Genomic DNA, 6,000 nt, shown 5'->3' with positions numbered 1-6,000 from the left:
CTTAAATCTTCCTGACTCTAGGCATAGCACTTTATCCACTAAGCCACCTAGCTAGCTTATGCCTGGCTAACTAGCTGATATCAATTGTTAATTGTGGTGGGGGTGCAAAGCATACTGGTGGAGGCTTGCGATTAATAGAATTAGAAACAAAAGTTCCCTCCTCTTCACAATTAAAAATAGAGCCCTGGAGGAAGCCATCTTTTGAAACAAAATCTGCCAATGCAAGTGTGGGTTAGGAGATTAGTTCTAGAGCCTAATGTTCAGCCCCCAATAGAATGTGAGCTCCTTGTCTTATGCTTCCTCTTATTAAAGATTCTCAGTTTCTCCAACTAAACTTTATATGGAACGAAATAGTTTTATTGCATTTGAATGCACAATAAATTCAACTGCGCCAAATCATTGGTTTGCATCCTCCAGGATTCCATTCACCTTCTACTTCTTTAAGTCTTTTGATTACATTTATAATAAGAATGTGATTTTGGATATTAATTCCTCTCAGTAGTGGATCAACTCATTTATCTCTGGACTTTGATCTGAGGGTATTAAGACTCAAAATAATATGTAAATATTGCAAACACTGTGATTCTGAGCACTGAATAATGATAAACATATAACTCAGATTCAAAACAATGAGTTCATTTTTTAAAAGATTATAGAATTAAGAAAATCAATTCTGAGATGTTTAGTGATTAAAACATGTTTTATGATAATGCCTTGTCTTTTACTAACATGGCGTAGGAGAAAGGACACTGGATTAGAAATCAAAGTGTGAAGTTCTGCTAACTTGGGAAGCTCACTTAGCTACTCTGGGCCTCAGTTTCTTTATTTGTAAATTGAGAGGGCTCAACTGTATGGTATCTATAGTCCCATCCTACTCTAAATCCAGAAGCATATTATGATTATGATAATTTCTTGTCCTTTTATGTCTTCATTTTAATTTCCTAGAAGCTATGGAATATGCCATGCAGTATTTTTAGATATTTCTTATTGCTTTTTTTTTTCTTTTTCTTTTTTTTTTTTTTTTAGTGAGGCAACTGGGGTTAAGTGACTTGCCCAGGGTCACACAGCTAGTAAGTGTCTGAGGCCGGATTTGAACTCAGGTATTCCTGACTCCAGGGCTGGTGCTCTATCCACTGCGCCACCTAGCTGCCCCTCTTATTAGATACTTTTAACTAATTTCTGCTAATGCTTTTATGTACAAATAATATCAGTCAGTTTTGGGAGGAGAGCAGATTAGTTTCTCAGATCATTTACATGCCTTGTCCATGGTCAGAAGGAGAGTACCATAGGCAGGATTGGAACTCAGGTCTTCCTGATTCCAGTTCCAACACATTATCCACTATTTAGATACTTCCTCTCAAATAATAGAATACTCTTTAAAATTATTTATATCCAAGCAAATTATGATAAACATCAGGGATCTTATGAGATTTCAATGACTAGTTGCTTTCCCTAACAAATCCGGTAATTCTTATATTACAAAAGGATAAAGAGAAAACCAGATGATTGGCTACTTTGTGTGACTGCCAAAGCCTAGCATTTAAACATAATCTCTCCTTAATTGATATTTACATTTCTCTCCCACTTAGTCATATGCCATGAGGTATAATAATGCAAAAACTTATCTGCATTCATAATGCAAGTCAGTCACAAAGCACTTTTGCATTTTGTATCTGGCCTGGCCTGGCCCTGTATTTATACATTCTTTTTAAACCCCCAAAGCATTATTCTGACATTGTCCAGAGGCATTTGTGTTACAAAGGCTAAATACTGTTTGAGTTCCCCTATATGTATTCATTTCAATGATGATGTCAGGTCTTGTTGGCACTCAGAGGCAAACAAAATGATTTAAGTGGCAGCTCTCTTTTCCCCGAAATTGCTGAGTAAAAGCACAAATGGACAGATTTATCCTTGATTTAAATTAGAAAACAAATAATAACACATATGTTGCTTTGCATAAATATTAGCTTCCTGATACATACTTATGTTTTGTAGTATTTCCTCCTGGGAATGAATATAAACATGTATACAGACACATGCATATGGCTGTTGCTGCTGATACGATGCTATCTAGTTGAAGGTCTATTGGCATCAGCAAGGCATTTGGTGAATATGCTAAGTAATGAAGAAAAAAAATTAGGAATTTTTAATATAAAAATATACCCAATAAGGATAAAACCTTTTGTGGATACTTCAATGAAGTTAAATCTATATTAAATAGATCCCCATTTTCTTGCTCAGTCTCCCTCCTACACAAAAGTACCATTTCATGCCCAGTAGTAGGTAAGCATTGCTATTACTAATAGCATACATTATAATGAACTCTTTGAAGGATAAAAAAGATTAAGTGAAAATGAGGCTATACTCTAATCATCCAGCTGCATTTAGGAATGCATAGTTACTCCAGCATTATTAGTTAGCTTTGGGCATCATTTTAATTCATTCCTTCATTCCAGATTTTCTTCTTCAATAACAATAGTAAAAGAAAAGTAGTTCCTAGTGTGGTGGACTTGTGTTCCTGTATACATAGGAGTTCTTTCAGTAATTCAGAGGTCTATGAATTTACAGGTGAGATTGTTCCTTCTGCTATAGAGATGGCAACCCCTTCATGGTTTTTATGAACTGATGTAACAAAACAAAACAAAGATCTCCTGCAGTCCACTTTCTGCTTCTTGCCCAGTCCTTTGAATTTATCTAAGCTGATCTCTGGAGGACAAATACAGTTAGTATTCTCATATAAGATTGATAAAAAAGAAACAACAAAACCTACTTTCTAGATCAGTGCTCTGTTGGCCAGATATTGAGAACAAAAAAATCACTTCTAGGATTAGAGGAAGTGGCATAAAGGAGGGAGTGGCTATTACATGATAGGACTCATTATCCAATGTGGTTTATGGAATTAGGCTTATTGTTTCATGTAGATTCTGCTGTTGCCACTGCTAAAATCCTATGTGTTTTCTCTGGACAGACCTCCACTCCAGTATGAACTTCACCCACCTAACTCTTAAATTTTCTTAGGCCAGACAAAGCAGCTCAACCTGACTTTTTCTTGCCTCTGCTGCTCTAAAATGCAGTCTGGGAGTTATTTTTAAGTTGTTTGGAGGGGAAAGTTGGGAGAGTTAAGGTGGGTGGCTGCTCCTATTCCGCCATCTTGGTTTTGCTCCCACACATGTAAATGTATTCATTTTATTACTCTAAAAAAGAAATTTGAGTTTTGTTCTGAACATGTTCAGTTTGTGGAAGCCACTGGATACTAAACTTGATAGTTCAAAATATCCCATAGGTAATTATTGATAAGGCAGTGGTGTTCAGGAGAAATAGAGTTATATATATATATATATATATATATATATATATATATATATATATATATGGAGAGAGAGAGAGAGAGAGAGAGAGAGAGAGAGAGAGAGAGAGAGAGATCTTGGAATCATCTGAATAGAAATGTTGAAGTCACCAAGAGCTAGAGTGTAGAGACTGAAGAAGGCCCAGAGTACAATCTTTCAGATACCTATATTGAGGAGTAGATATGAATTATAGTCCAGCAAAGCAAACTGAGGAGTGGTCAGACAATTAGGAAGGGAATCAAGAGTGACCATGTCATCAAATCACAGAGAGGGAAGGATATTCTTGAGGAAACAGTGATAGACTGTTAAATCCTGAAGAGAAATCAAGAATAGTGAAGCTCAAAAAAAAAAAAAAGAAAGAAAAAGAAAAAAGGCTAGTGTATTTGGCAATTACAAGATCATTGGTAAATGTAAAGAGAGCAGTTTGAGTCGAGTCAGCTTGTGGATAGAGTCAGTCTCAGATTCAGGAAGGCCAGAGCTGAAGTTCTGCTTCAAGTACATACTGGTTGTTTAACCTGAAACAAGTAATTTGACCTCTGTTTGCCCCAGACAGCTCCCTGAGGTCACAAATTGTAAAGCAGGGACAAATCTCCTTGGCTACAGGGAGTTTTTTCACCAGTTCTTTTCTGTGCTAAAGAAATCACAGGTTTGGTCAGATATATGTATATGTGCATATTCATGTATTCACAAACATGTACACATGCACACACCAAGAATGTACAAATGTGTACAAAGTAGTAAATATATGTGGATACCTATATGTCCATATGTACTGTATCCATATTTATGTGTGTATATGTGTGTATATACACATATATGCATAAATTTATTTTTCAAAGCCCCACCCAAAGCCAAGCCCCTGAATAGAAACAGTATTGGGGAGAATATACTTCCTTAAAATTTCAGAAAGTGGGGAGTACTACTCTTCATGCTTTTGTCTTCAAAAGCAATTGTTATTTGTTATACACATGTATATCCATCGATCCATATATCCATCCATCCATCCATCCATCCATCCATCCATCCATCCATCCATCCATCCATCCATCCACACACACATACATACACATACATACATATGAATACATATACATATACACACACATATATATATAAATTCACTTATTTATTTGCTTATTCATTCATTCATCTATTTATTTATCTATTTATTTATCTATTTGTTTGTCTGCCATTTATTTATCTATCTATCTATTTATTTATTTGTTTGTTTATTTGTTTATTCATTCATTCATTCATTCATTTATTTATTTCTGGAGATGGGAGGGGCTGAATCATTAAAGACCACACCTGTCTCTTACTAGGAGTTTGGCTTTTGCTGAGGCCTTATCTCTAGCTACAGACTTCTCCCAAGGATTAACCTGAGGCAACCTCATCTGAATTCTTCTAAAGAATATGAAGAATTACTTTTATGTACCTAAGGAATAGACTTGATCTATGGGAATTCTTTTCTCTGCTAATTTGGAGAGATTAAAAAAAAAGTGATAGAGGCTTAATATTACTTATTAATAAAATCATATCATCTCCTCAAGCCCCTTGGCAGCCTCTACAACTAAGTTGGAAAGGAAAACTACCCAGCCAATTAAATTGTATCTAGTCCAATAGCCAAAGGCTTCCCTGTTTGCTATCTCCAAACGAAATTAAAGGCAAACATGCTGACCAATTACCATCCATCTTATCTTTTATCTAGAGAAAGATAGAATTAAAGTACTTTTGAACAAGGAAGGAGCAATTTAAAGGGAAATTGAACTTTGGACATAAAACTACTTTTTTTTTTTTAACAGAAATGGGAGGAGGGAAGAGAAAGTGATATGAGAAGTCAGAACTCCATCAGCTGCCTTGATTCTCTATGGAGTCTCTCTGGAATTCTCTATGGTGGAAAAGTTCACCAGTGAGTGACTGGGCTTATATTTCATTGCTGTCTTTTCTTTCTCTGGGGGATGGGCTTACTTATCACAATTCTCAAGCTATGTCATTCACCTATCTCTGCACCACTCCTGACTCTGGGTATCAGACTAGGTCAAAAACCTTCTGGACTGGCACAACCATATGCTGCTGACTATTCTCTGATGGTAGATTTATCTTTCTACCCACACTGGGCAGGGGAAAACTAGCAAAAACTACGAGTCACAGAAATCTCAGCTAGGTTTTAAACTGATTTTTTCACATGCATTAAACTTTTCTGACATGGAATGGCATAGCATCTCGTTAATAATATTCCAACACCATTTTGGAGTTTCTGTAATTAAGGAATAATTCTATTTCTCAGTATATTAATGTATTTATCAGTGTTTATTATTCCCTCAATGGGGATAGAAATTCCAGGTTCTGTGAAAGTGGAAAAAAATTCCCCTTCCCCCCAATTTTTTCAGGGAATAAATGTTTTAAAATCTGATGAAACTGACCTTACAATTTCTCCTGAAATTTTGAAAATGGTTTTAATATAGACTTGAAAAGGGAAAAAAAAGTTGATCTATTTAGTAAGAATTGTTTTTATCCAATATCTAGTTTTATATTATCTTTCTCATTACAAGTATTTTTTTTTTTAATTTCCCCTTTTGTAGCAGCTCTTCTTTGTTTTGCTTTTACTGGTCTCCTTGATGTTCTTCAGAATTAAAAAATAATGTTATTCTGT

This window comes from Dromiciops gliroides, chromosome 6, assembly GCF_019393635.1.
Source record: "Dromiciops gliroides isolate mDroGli1 chromosome 6, mDroGli1.pri, whole genome shotgun sequence".
In the NCBI taxonomy this organism is placed as follows: domain Eukaryota; kingdom Metazoa; phylum Chordata; class Mammalia; order Microbiotheria; family Microbiotheriidae; genus Dromiciops; species Dromiciops gliroides.
This window is presented reverse-complemented; position numbering follows the sequence as displayed.